The following is a 14,566-nucleotide window of genomic DNA, read 5'->3' as shown; positions in this document are numbered from 1 at the left end:
GCTAGATACAATAAACCAAAAATATTTGAAAACATAGCCAAGCTCAAAACCTAGAGAAAGAAATCATCCTGAAACAAAAATGAAGAAAACATCTAATATCTGAGCTGTGATCGGAGGCTTCTGCCAGCATTCCCATAGGGCTACTAAATATATATATAGACTTAACAGCTTCGTTCTGTGTTTTACAATAGATATCCACACAAGGAGAAGTCTTTAGCCACAAATCTCAAATACTAGTGCTTAGCTTCTTGCCTAAAGCCAGAATCAAGGGCTGCCCCACCCCTAAAATTAACACCAGAAAAGTTCCATCCACAGCCACTAGGAGGCAGCAAGAACCCTTACCTTTTGTTTTATTTTCTATGGGAGAAAATACCTTTAAAAAATGAAAACTTCATAATTGTGTCACATGCATATGAGGGGTGAAGGAATGAAAAGCCAGCAAAATACTTGTAGTGTTGAGCAAAGAACTGTCGTCTCAGACATTTCCACAGTCGAAGGCATATTTGACTTCCCTCAAAAGAAATACAGAATAGTAGGTCGAAGATGAGCTCATAGTGATAGTGTTAAAATCATACAGAACCAACCAAAGTGGGAGAGAGTCACAGATCTAGTAAATGGAACAATTTAGATGGCTAGAACTAGAAATAACATATTTTGAAAGAGAGTTTACAATAAGTTTACTTAAACTATCCAAAGAGAAGTTATAAGATAGAAATTAAAAATGTATAAATGGAAAATTTGAAAAGGTTTACATATTGAAAAGCCTATATGTTAAAAACATTCTGAATGCAAAGTTTTAGCCGTAAATTAGATACAACTGAAAAGAGAATTCATGAACTGGACAATAAATCCGAGGAAATCATGTAAAATGCATCATTGGAAACAAGAGCTTTAGAAAACATTAAAATATGAGTTAAGGGTATGGAAGCCACAACAAGAGTCTGCATATATCTAGTAAGACATTTTGTATAATTATCTTGAGCAGTGTTTAGGATTTTACATGAAATCCTGGAGAAACTAACAGCTGGATTGATCCAGGACATGGGTTTATCAGCCAGTTGTAATAGATGAATGATTGGGAAAAATGATTGAATATATTGCTAAAACAGTGTCCTACATAATGAAATAAAGAATCTAAGCTGAATTAAGACACAAGTGAACAAACAAAACAAAACAAAACAAAACAAAACAAAAAACAGGCCAGAAGTAGAGAAAACAAGATATCAAAGGATTGGTGGTGCAGAAACTGGTTTGGCTCAGTGGATAGAGCGTCGGCCTGCAGATTGAAAGGTCCCGGGTTCGATTCCGGTCAAGGGCATGTACCTTGGTTGTGGGCATATCCCCAGTAGGGGCGTGCAAGAGGCAGCTGATCGATGACTCTCTCTCATCGATGTTTCAAACTCTATCTCTCTCCCTTCCTCTCTGTAAAAAATCAATAAAATATATTAAAAAAACAAAAAAAACAAAAACAGATTGGTGGTTCCAGAGAACAAATAGCTTTTCTTTTCATAGAACCTGGGTCTACTTTCCTGGAAGTTGACCCAGTACAGAATTGTACAATTTTAATTATAGTTCCAGAAGGTCTATTAATTTTCAGCACAGAAACAAGTGTTAAATATTGATACACTAGCCTCCACCTCCCACCCAGTGATGTCCTGAGGTCTTCATAGGAGATAACACCGTTCTTCCTAGGGTATTACTATGGCTTACTGGCTGCTCACATCCTCAGATGCCTAGAAACCCAAAATAACTCCTGTTCCTGGACTACAAACACAAGGCAAAAGAGGCAGAGATAAATGAGGAATGAGTGTACCTTCGGCAGGTGGTCATTACCAACAGGGTTTTCTCAAAAATTTAGAGAAAGCATTATAAGGTGGTTATCAATACTTTATATGTGTGTCACTAGTATGTATGAAGACTAACTCTGAAATATTGGAGCATTAACAAGGGGAAACAATATTTTGAGATGTAAACCTGGTACAGTGTGATTTACATCACTAAGGGTCGCATGGCAATATTTTTCTCTTAATTTTCTTTTAGAAAGTTTATCTGTTACCCCTTAGGGTAATGACACACCTCTTAATATTTTGTATGTCAAAGTATCGTAAAATATGACAATATTTTACGATACTTTTATCTTCCACAACTTCCATGGAAGTTTATCTCCCAACCCAACCTCTGTCCCATCTTAACATAAAACTACTCTAGGACAGGCTTTCTGCTATAATGCATAGTGTCAGGGTGCAAGGGGTTAATAGCTTTACTAGGAGGCAGAACGCTAATCAGGTTCCAAACAGTATTTATGTTTCATTCTTTGTTGCTTGGGCCCAAAGTGCAAAGGGAAAAAGGAAAAAAATCAAACTCTGTATTATTTTATTCAAAAATAGAAATGTTAATGGCCAAAGAAGAAAAATGGAGAGTGTGCCCTGGGCCATCCTCAATACGAGGGTGAATAAAATACTTGCATTTCTGTCTAAGTCATCTTAAAGTCATACCTTTCCCACCTAATTTTAAGCTGTCGTTAATGAGCCAAAAATGGGCATTCAGCTTCTTTTGGACTATAGTAAACAGGAAATCTTAATTCTCCTGAGTATATTCACCCAATCTATATGCGCTAGTTATCATCAACAGGCAGTCACCTCCAGCAGGGATGGATTCCTTGCAACACGTTAGGCCGTGGTCGGCAAAATGCGGCTCACAAGCCACATGTAGCTTTTTGGCCCTTTGAGTGTGGCTCTTCCACAAAATACCACCGCCTGGGCGAGTCTATTTTGAAGAAGTGGCGTTAGAAAAAGTTTAAGTTTAAAAAAAATTTGGCTCTGAAAAGAAATTTCAATCATTGTACTGTTGATATTTGGCTCTGTTGACTAGTGAGTTTGCCGACCACTGGGCTCCTAGAATTCAATCAGCTCTTTTAAGAGTTAGGTTTGCCTGGGCTCTGTCTTCCCCATACACTACCTATCTGGTGGGAGTGTGTCACTCCTTTTCCTGTAAATCAAGGTGGAGGAGTGAACCTTGTAATGAAGTCAAGCATCAGTATAGATTCACACTAGGACATCATATGTTGCCAGCGTGCATAAAAGACCGCCCCCTAGTTTGTGATGTAGATCTCTAAAAGGAATACAATCGATGAGAATTTGGATGCACAGGAACCTCTGAGTCAGGAGGTCGAGGGACACCGGCTTTGTGATTATGGCTTCATCACTTGACAATCGCAGAGATGATTTTACGACTTCCCACATGAGCGTATTGCACATTACAATGTTTTCCTACAATCTGGAACCGGTTCAGAAAGCTCATTAATTGCTTAAGCGATGGCAAGCTTGTTCGGATAGAAAATCACCCGGAAACCTATTAGCTCACTCCGTGGCCAGCTACACAGACCTGAGGATCGCTTCCAGAGAAGTTATTTTTCAGGATGTCATTCAGTATTTCATCAATTCCCATCACACTGGGTGCTGGAATTATGCTCCATAATCTCTCTGCTCCCTGAAGCATGAATAAACAAATCTAATTTCTTGCTAATTGCCAGTGCCATGTAACCGAGCCTCTGAAACTTCCTAAAAACATTAACCATATGTGAAGGTCTTCCCCTAACTGCCCGGTTACCCTAATGAGAGAATTATTTCCTCACCTCCTGCTGACTGTACCCCACCTATGATGTAAGTTAAATATCTACTAAAGATAAAAAATATCTTCAATGTTACTTGAAATTACATGGGGGTCCAGTGATAAGCATTACCGGCATAGGTTGTACGGGACTGGAAAACTGTCCTCATCTTTTGGGTATTTCTGAATTAACTCATATTATGTGTTAGTTGAAAAACACTTTGGAAAACAAATAAGCAAGCCCAAGTGATATTGGTCAATGTTTATGCCTACACAAATATCTCTGGAAGCCTTTGCAAGGATGCCATGATGCAAAAATTCAACAAAGAATCACAGAGTTGATGAAAGAGGATGTAGGTGGAGAGAAGGAGATTGCTGTGCTAGGCTTCACTCAAATCCTTAATGTTTTTGTAGAAGAACGGTTCTGCATATTGTGTAGAACTTGTTATTTTAAACTGATTCAGTGAAATAGACAATGTAGAATGCTGTTGAAAGTGCTTATTTCAGGAACTTCCCAGCTACCAAAATATTGGCCGCCAGTGCCTCACGGCCAAGTCTGCTTCTTAGGACTACTACCGGCAACAAATATATTGTGGCGAGTCCCTCTCTGGAAGTTGCCCTCAGCAGAGGGTAGCTGCCTTGGTCAAGGCTATATCTGATCCCTGTGGGATTGGCTGAGGCTTCTGTTGCAATACATCTTAGAGTATTTTCTCCTTGTTTAATTTCTCTTCCTTCACTTCCTTACAGGTGATAAGGGATAAAGAGATCACAGTCCCTAATAGACTCCCTGTACCAAGTTCTGGACCTGAAATAGGTCCATCAATGCTGGTACTCTGGAGTTGTTCTGATGCTATTTTAATAGCAAATATTTCTTCACCTACTTGGGAAATAGGGGCACTTAGGTAGTTCAGCAACTACTGGTCTCAGCTGACATTGATCCCTGGGCACCCAAAGTGTCATCATGATTTCCTGGTTAGCATCAGAGCATAGGTGGGCCAGGGAACAAGTAAAGTTCTGTCTCTAAGCTTGTCAAAGAGAGCCCACTAGGGACCATGGACTAGTGGTCATTACCTAGTTCCTGAATATAATATTGGAATAGATATACTTTATATTTGGCACAACAAACTCTTAGGTTTCTTGGACTGTAGAGTAAGAGTTATCATGATAGGAAAGGCCAAGTCAAGACAGTTCAATTTTTTTCTTTGTCTAGTTCTAGCTTTCCTCCTCTTTCAGACAGTGGTATGCTGGTAAGTGTTTAATAATGAAATCTCCAAAAGGGAAAAAACTCTGATTTGCTGCCTTTTCCAATGACCAAGATGTAGATTCCCACCATGGCTAATTTGAAACTACCAACCTGGCATCATTGAACTCAGCACATAATTGCTTCTTTTAAAAACATATGTATATTTGTATCTATTTTAGAGAGAAGGGGAGAGGGAGAGAGAAATAGAAACATCAATGATGAGAGAGAATCATTGATTGGCTGCCTCCTGCATGCCCCATCCTGGGGATTGATTCTGCAACCCGGGCATGTGCCCTGACCAGGAATTGAACCGTGACCGCCTGGTTCATAGGTCGATGCTCCACCACTGAGCCTTGCTGGCCAGGCACATAATTGCTTCTTGCAAGTTGGTATACATTGGTTCCAGCACACCACTGCAGGTGTTGTACCTAGTACACTTCTCATTAAACCTTCAGTATGAGAATTTTATGTCTCAGAGTCAGTTTCTGGACAAAGCTTTCCAAAACATCCAGCTATTTCTCACTATGCACACAACCTGGCAGAATATTAAAAAATCCAAACACCTCAGGGTCCAAACAACCAGCATGTAGGATCTAAACTTGAGGAGCTCCACACAACGAAGAAGTGTTCACTCCCACACCTCCTCTTTATCGTGGAGTGACAAGCAGCAATCCTGAATGAGCGGCTGTGGCTCCGGTGCTATGGATTGTGTGAGGAACACATGGCAGGTGTCTTAGCAACATAGTAGCTGATGAGTCTGGAGCAAGGACGGGTGGTGACCTGAGCCATCAGTGGGCCATTGGAGCTGCCAGAATGCATATATTAGAATGGTGTGATGTTAGAGGCAAGGGCATAAGAAACTGGCTAGGAAAATTCAGTGTTGATGTCTGGGGACTTTGTATTCTACCAAGATAGTAATTATATTCCAGATTTTATGCTATGTTACAAAATATATTATACATTATATCTATACATCTATACACATAGATAATATAGCCTACACTATATTTAAAACATATACTATGATATATAATTCTGAAAACAACACTGAAAGGTAGATAGGATCACTCTTAAGTTTTAGTTGTAGAATGAGTAAAGTTAAGTAACTTGATTAAGAACATTTATTAATTTTATGAAAACTAAGACATACATTGGGAAGAATAATGCTATTTCAGTGGACATAATATTGATAACCTCTGGTTTGCTTTGCAGAAGTTTGGAACATCTAAAGAGACTAGGTAAGTAAAAATTGAAATTAATATAACATGGAAGATGAAGGGATATATGATCAAAGTCCATAAATCATGAAACCTACGTACAGATTTTTCAAAAGAGAAGTACCAGGAGACTTGGGATTGGTCTTATGCTTTTTTTTTTAAATCTTTATTGTTGAAAGTATTACACATTTTAAAAGAACATACAATATATGAGAGTGGAGTGAGATACCTCTCTACAGCAAGAATGGGTTTAAGTGTGAATGCAGATGCATTTAATAAGGTGTTAGATGTTCCTGGATGTTCATGATCGATACATCCTCTTGGGTTACAGGAATCTGGGTTTAATGCCACGCTGTGGTACAACACCATGGGACCTTGGGCTGGTGTGAAGGTGAGCTGTAGGCAGAGATGTGGCGAATCAGAAAGACTACAAGGGGCAAAACAAAAGCAAAAGTAGTTGTTAGTGCAAACGGCAGAATTGAGAAAGAAAATCTCAATATAAAAGAGGACAGAGCCAGTGTGGCTCAGTGGTTGAGCATCCATCCATAAACCAAGAGGTCATTGGTTCTATTTCCAGTAGTGTGCCTGGGTACCTGGCTCCATCCCCAGTAGGAAGTGTGCAAGAGGCAGTTGATTGATGATTCTCTCTCATCATTGATATTTCTCTCCCCCTCTTCCTCTCTTTTTCTGTTTCTAAAAATCACTAAAAAAGTGTTTCTTTTAAAAAGAGAGAACAAAATTTTGGTAAAAATGCCTGCTTAATACACAGGACTATAAATGTCACTTTTATAAGTTTTCCAAATCCTCCCTTGTGGGAAAATGAGAAATCTGTTAAACGTGTAGCAGGGGAAAAGGAGCTTCTACCTGGAGGTCTTAGGGCTTGAGCTCTGGTCTCAGTGACCGATGACAAACAGGCAAGTGCTTTTTAAAGATTTTATCTTGAAAACCCATGCAAATATCATGTTTGTAGCACTGATAAAAAGTTATGTGTCTGGCAAATATTAACATTATGCTTCCAGGAAAATGTGTCATGTATATTTTCTCTAGGTAACTCCTGTCACATTAAGGAATTCCTCATCTCATTTTTCAAAGAACAGGAGGGATTGTTTTGGACATCGGATGTTGTGGGAGCCTCCTTTTTGTGTCTACTCTGTCAGTTTCTCCTTTCCAACAATGCTCTGACATTTTGTGGGGAATTGAGCTTCCTCATTGGATGCCATCTGGGGGTTTTAATCCAATGATCAGACATCTTTAGCCCAGGGACCAGAAATTGGCCAAAAGAAATTCCCATTCTGAACTTAATTTGTGCACAGAGTGACTATAATTGGTGAACATTTGTTGATTCCATTGGCAAATCCAGTGACTGTGAGAAATATATTTTGAAAAGTGACAAACTCAAAGAGTAATAAGAGACTTCTCTTTATGGTTCAGTTGTTGACAGATTGAGTAGAATAAAAATAGAATAAAAACAGCATTTGGACTCAATCAAAGAGACTGACATCTGACTATGTGTGTTAGTATATATTTGTCAAATGCTATGTGCAAGATAAATGAAATACATTTATTATTAATCTTAGAGAATTTTTAATGAATTGATGAAATACTGAACCATAATAAAAATTATAGCAAAATTCAAAAAGTATATGCTGCATTTTATAATAATGATATGGTAAAAGTTGACAATAAGCCTAAAGTTTAAGAAAACAAATAAGAGAAAAAACTAAAATCTCATTAGAAATAGGAAACATTTTTCTAAACAATTATAAGTTGGAAGTAGAATTTAGAACTGTTTGCATGATCTTTGTGAATCTACACTAATAAAAGGGAAAGATGCAAATCGACCATACCTTTGTGACACTCACCAGCCAAACTGGAGTGAGTATGCAAACTAACCCAACAAACATGGAGGGTTAATTTGCATATGCAGACACCAAGCTGCCAGGGGCAGGGTGGGATACAGGTGTTTTGCTCTGCCCTAGCCACTCTGGGCCTCTGGGCAGCATGGGAAGGTGGAAAGTTGGCTCTGGGCCAGAGCAAAGACAGTGCATCAGAACCGGCAGCCAGGGGAAGGAAGGCCTGATCTTGCATGAATCTTCATGCAGAGGGCCTCTAGTATGAACATAAAATTTCACATATGAAAATGTATGTGGTCCTGTCCAAACTCTTTACAGGGACAATTAACAGTTCAATGCTTTTAATGATTAAACATAAGAAATGAATCAAGCCAAAGCCGGTTTGGCTCAGTGGATAGAGCATCTGCCTGTGATTGAAAGGTCTCAGGTTCGATTACGGTCAAGGGCATATACATTGGTTGCAGGCACATTCCCTGTGTGGGGTGTGCAGGTGGCAGCTGGTCGATGTTTCTCTCTCATTGATGTTTCTAGCTCTCTATCCCTCTCCCTTCCTCTCTGTAAAAAAAATCAATAAAATATATTAAAAAAAATAAAAAAATAAATGAATCAAACACTACTTTTCAAATATTTTAAAAAGAGCAACAGACTCCTTGTGAATGAAAACCCTCAGAAATAATTTTACATTAATTAAAGAATAAAAAAGTCATCATATATTATGAAAACTTATTTTTTAAAGTAGAATTGACATACAATATTATATTAGTTTCAGATGCACAATATAGTGACTTGAAATTTATATAGCTTAAAATGATATTCTTTTTAAAACTAATTTAAACATTATTGTTAATTTTTATTTGCCTTTTTAGTTGCTAAAAGTTATTTCAAGTTTTTTTCTTAGAATTTAAATGTGTCCCAATTTATTTTACTTTCCTATTAGATAAATTGTTTATTCACATGATATTGTGTATTTATTTCTTCATCTACATAATCACCATTGTTCACCATGACCTCAGAAATTCCAAATAATTTATTAAATGGAAGGAGGAAAATCTTTTTAAATGCATGTTTGTTGCTACTGTAACTTTAGCAAAAGGGCTAGGCATGTATATTTCTAAGGTCAGAATATATCTCTTACCTTACTCTTCCCAGTACAGTACTTATTTCTGAAAACACATTCTACTAGCTGCTTTCCACCATAATGGCATGCTTTTCAGAAGTCCATTAATAACAACTAAGAATTGTATTTTTTATTTTATAGGCCATGAAAACATTCAATAGAAGAGTTTTAATAGAACTATGACATAGTACTCTTAAAAAACTGGCATTAATCTTTGTCCAAAACTCTTACTTAAGTCAAATCCAATTTAGGTTACTTTAAAAGAAGTCCTCCTTTTATAATTTGAGTTTTCATTTACTGTACTACAGTATTTTACTTCTAATAGAAACACTTCCATCTGGGTCAAATGGAAGTGTCAGTCTTAGAAGCCCTGTGTTCTATTTTATATCCCACAGCAAAACGCTGTCACATTTATTTTTTGTGAGCCTTTCTTACCAACCATAGACCAGATTCGAATATAAACATATAAATGCAAACACACTGCTATTACATTTTTAAGAGATTTTCACATTCATAGGCATGCTTCCTGGGCCAGGACATGAATGTACATGTGGAAATTATTACATGTTCTTAGGATTCTGGGATACAACTAAAAATCACTATTTCTAAAGCTGAGTGTAAGCTAGCTTTAAGGAAACCACACTGTTCTGCATTTGGAAGAATTATGGAGACACTATTGGTGACATTATTGGACTCATTTAGAATGTGTTTTTATATATTTTATATAAGATATACTTAATTTAAATAAATGTGTACAATTTTAAATAGCTATAAGAAGAAAATATTTTTTTTTAGTGCAGTTTGCTTGAAATAATGATTTCAGTGCTTGGAAATATTAGTTCAATCAAACAAACTGCATTCAAAAAATAGCTAAGATCCGGAAACAGCGCAAGTCCCCATCAGTAGATGAATGGATACAAAGATGTGGTACATTTCCGTAACGGAATACTACGCAGCTGTAAAAACGAAGGGTCTATTGCCCTTTGAGACAGCATGGAGGGTCCTAGAGAGTATTATGCTAAGTGAAATAAGCCAGTCAGAGAAAGACAAAGATCACATGATTCAGCACTTATATGTGGAATATAAGGAACAAAATAAACTGACAAATAGAATAGAACCAGTGGGATGTAAGCATGGAACAGACTGACGAATCTCTGAGGGAAGGGGTAAGAGGGGTGGGAAGAGATTAACCAAATAATATATGTGCATAAATGCATCGCCTATGGACACAGACAATAGGGTGGTGAAGGTCTGGGGTGGAATGGGAACTGCGTGGAAGGGGGCAATGGGTAAAAAAATGGGAACATCTGGAATACTCTCAATAATAAAGATTAAAAAACATTATTCTTGGCGAATAAAACATTGAGGTAGTGGATAATGGAATGCAAGCATTCAGCCATCCTTCAAAATCTTTGCATTAATCTTGACCACTTGTCTGAGAGTGTGTTAGCGTCTAGATTTACAAAAACAGATATAACCTAATCTCTATTATTATACAAATTTTATAACCTGAGAAAGGAAATATAGACAAATAATAACATCAACGTGACATGATATGAACGCACATGCATATTGAGTAAGCCCAGTGGAGGTCAAGGGTCTTTAATGTCACCAGGAAACATTAGTGTTCACTGGAGGAAGAAGTAAGGAAAATAAAGCTTTAAGGCAACTGTAAGTAGTTTTATTTGAAAAAGAATTAATGCCTTTGAGAAGTGATTGAAGGAATGCAGAATGATTAGCTTGGAGATATTTTAGTAAATATTTTTAAAGATTGAAAGCAAGTTCACCCCTGCATATTATTTGTTCTTTCACAAGCTTGCTTTGGCCATTTGGGATCTTTTCCAGCTTTATACAAATTTTAGGATTAGTTGTTCTAGTTCTGGAAGGGTGCCAATGGCATATTAATAACGGTTGTATTTAATCTGTAAATTGCTTTAGGTGGTATGGACATTTTCACAATATTAACTTTTCCAGTTCATGAACATGGTGTGTCCTTCCATTTATTTGTTTTCTCTTACGCTTCTTTCTTCAGTGTTTTATAGTTTTCAAAGTACAGGTCTTTCAGCTCCTTGGTTAACATTATTACTAGATATTTTATGATTTTTTGATGCAATTGTAAATGGGATAATTTTCTTCCTGATCATTCATTGTTAGTGTATAGAAATGCAATAGATTTCTGTATATTAATTTGTATCCTGCAGCTATAATTGATTCACTTGCTAGTTCTAATTTTTTTTGGTGAATTTTTGAGGGTTTTCTATATACAGTATTATGTTAACTGCAAATAGTGACAGGTTTACCTCTTCCTTTTCAATTTGAATGCCTTTTGAAAATTTAATTTTATTGTTTAAAGTATTACAAATAGTAGTTCATATGTCTCCCCCCATTTATTTACTTTTATTTTTATTGTCTGATTTCTGTGGGTACAACTTTCAACAGTGTTGAATTAAAGTGGTAAGAGTGGGCATTCTTGTCTTATTCCTGATCTTAGTGAAAAAGCTTTCAGTTTTTTACCATTGGGTATGATATTAGCTATGGGTTTGCTATGTAGTCTTTGTCATGTTGAGGTATGTGCCCTCTATACTCATGTTTTGAAGAGTTTTATCATTAAATAATGTTGAATTTTGTCAAATGCTTTTCTGAATCTATTGAAACAATTGTATGATTTTTATCCTTTATTTTGTTGATGTGATATATCACACTGATTGATTTGCAGATGTTGAACCATTGTTGCTTGCCTGGAATAGATCACATTTGATTATAGGATATAATCCTTTTGATGTATCATTGATATCCGGTTTGCAATATTTTGCTGAGAATTTTGTGTCTATATTCGTTAGAGTTATTGTCCTATGGTTTTATTTGTTTGTAATGCCTTTGTCTGGTTATGGTTTAGTGTAATGCTGGTTTCATAGAATGAGTTTGGTAGTATTTCTTCCTCTTCAAATTTTGGAATAGTTTGAGAATGATAGGTATTAATTCTTTAACTATTTGGTAGAATTTACCTGTGAAGCCATCTGATTCTGAATTTTTGTTTGTTGGGAGTTTTTTTTTTTTTTAATTTGTTTAATTGTTTTAATTACTGCTCAGTTTCATTGTTAATAATCAGTCTAAACAGATTTTCTACCCTGTTTCCCCGAAAATAAGACAATGTCTTATATTAATTTTTTCTCCCAAAGTTGCTCTAGGTCTTATTTTCGGAGGATGTCTTATTTTTCGGGGAAACACGGGTATTTCTCCCAGATATAGTCTTTAAGGTTGCAGATTTCTAGAAATTTATCCACCTTTCTTCTAGTTTGTCTGATTTGTTGGCGTATACTTGTTCATAGTATTGTTTAATATTTCTTTGTATATTTGTGGCATTGGTTGTAAAGCTTAGCGATTCTTAGATGATAAATGGGAATCACCTAAATTAAGATAATCTTACTGATGTTTTCTTTCTTTGCTGCTATCCCCAGTACCGATAATTTTTTTTTTTAAAGGAAGATGTTACTGAGTTTCTTCATTAGGTTAACAGGAATAAAAATATAACAATAAGATAGTGATAGCCATCATTCCTTCATGGCCACTTGCTCATGACAAATATTTTCTTACCGCCTCTCTCATGCACCACTGTATTTACATATATAGTTGCTTGCCATTTTTCTGCTATATTTCATTTCTGTTGGAGAAACACTTTCTCACCCCAACAGCGGTCTTTTACAAGAACATCTAGATTCATGCTTTTCTAGACTTTTTAAAGATACAGGCACCTAGTAAAGTTGAACCAAAAATAACACTCCTCAGTTACAATAAGTGGTCCAGAGATGGAGGAGTAAATGACTTCAGCCTGGACCATCAGAGTTTATCTGTCATTTTTTTTTTTCCAAGATGAAACAGGAAATGAAAACTCCTTGACTTACTGATGGACAGAATTGAACCACATGTCACTATAGTTGTGTTGGGAAGTGAGTCATTAGGTAGAGAGGAAAAAATGTGTGTTTGTGTGTGTCTGTGTGTGTGTGTGTGAGAGGGAAACCTGATTGTTTTCATGTCTGTTTTTTGTTGTTTCATATATCAGTTGTTCTTGAGAGCAACATTTTTACTTTCCCCCCCTTTTGGTTATGAGTCAATATATTCTTTTATTTTTGCCTCAGTGAACTAAATTTAGGTTTATTTTACTTGTAACTAAAAGAAATTTGAGAAATGTGCCCTGGGTACTGTAAATCCACTCATGGAAAAATAAGCAAAAATTGATAACACAATATTTGCCGGTTTCACTCAAGGATAGCAAAAGTTGTCAGTTTTTACATGATTTTAAAGGATAATATTTTACTTTGATCTCAGAATGAATTGGTATTCACTAAGTTATCCACTCTTTCAGGGAGAAAGATATTAAAAAAATTCTATAAATTGTTTTATATTTTACTTAAATAAAGAGAAAAAATGATAAAAGAATATTAAATAGTCTCTAATTGTAATAGTATCTTTACAAATAACTATAGTCTTGTGTTAAATGTTATGTTCTAAGTTATTTTCAAAACATTTATATTTTCTTCAAAAGGAAAAAAAGAAAAAGAATTAGAGTGAATAAGGAAAACTAAGTTTAAATGTCTGAAGTTTCCTTACTAATTAAATGTTTATATAATTTATATATAGATCAATGCTCAACCACTGAGCCACGCCGGCCTGGCTTATATATAGAAAAATATTTTAATACATAAATAAAGATATTCCACTTTTTTTGCACAGGGTCCATGGAATGTAGCAAAGGAAGAATGAATATTCATCAAAATTCCAACAATCTTAGGTTTATTTTTTCATTAATTTAACTTTGCTAGCTCACCAGGATGGCATTTTATCTTAAAGAGGGTAGCTTATCTATGTTAACAAATGGAAAATAGTCCTCTTTATAGAACAGAATGTAAATAGACTAATTACTATTTGGAGAAATGGCAACCTAAAAGACCTGTATTTGTTGATCTATACATATTATTTGCATTATTTAAGAACCAAAATCAATATTAGATGATAGTATTTGATCAGTGGAGGCACAAAGTAAACACAGCATGATGGTTTATATCACTTTATATGATATAAGTTAAAATTCACATAATTATAATGAACTAGAATAGTCTGTTAGCCAGAGTATTTCTCCTCTGTCCAGTCTTGTTGCAGCATAGACATTGTTCAGTATCCACTTGGAAATACTCTTTTAACTACTCAAATAATTGGCATTATTATATCTAGTATTATTGCTTATGTTTCATTAATTTTATTTTAAACTAGCAATTCTCCAACTGAATTGGAACTTAGTATAACCCCCTCAGCATTATCTTTAGAAGTCATCATTTAATTAGGTTTCCTCATAGAAAGATAGTTTCATATGAACAGTCCTGTACATTTATAGAGATCTTGTAATCTTCTGAAAAAAGATTAAATAAAAAGGTGATTTGAAAACAGGAGGCATTGTCTAAATATAATATGCCATTCATTTAACCCTCTATTTCATAATCTAAGAACCTTATAGATTGAGCCTCTAATTTAT

Source organism: Pipistrellus hanaki (assembly GCF_964339955.1).
Source record: "Pipistrellus hanaki genome assembly, chromosome: 11".
NCBI lineage: Eukaryota > Metazoa > Chordata > Mammalia > Chiroptera > Vespertilionidae > Pipistrellus > Pipistrellus hanaki.
Note: the sequence above shows the minus strand (reverse complement) of the source record.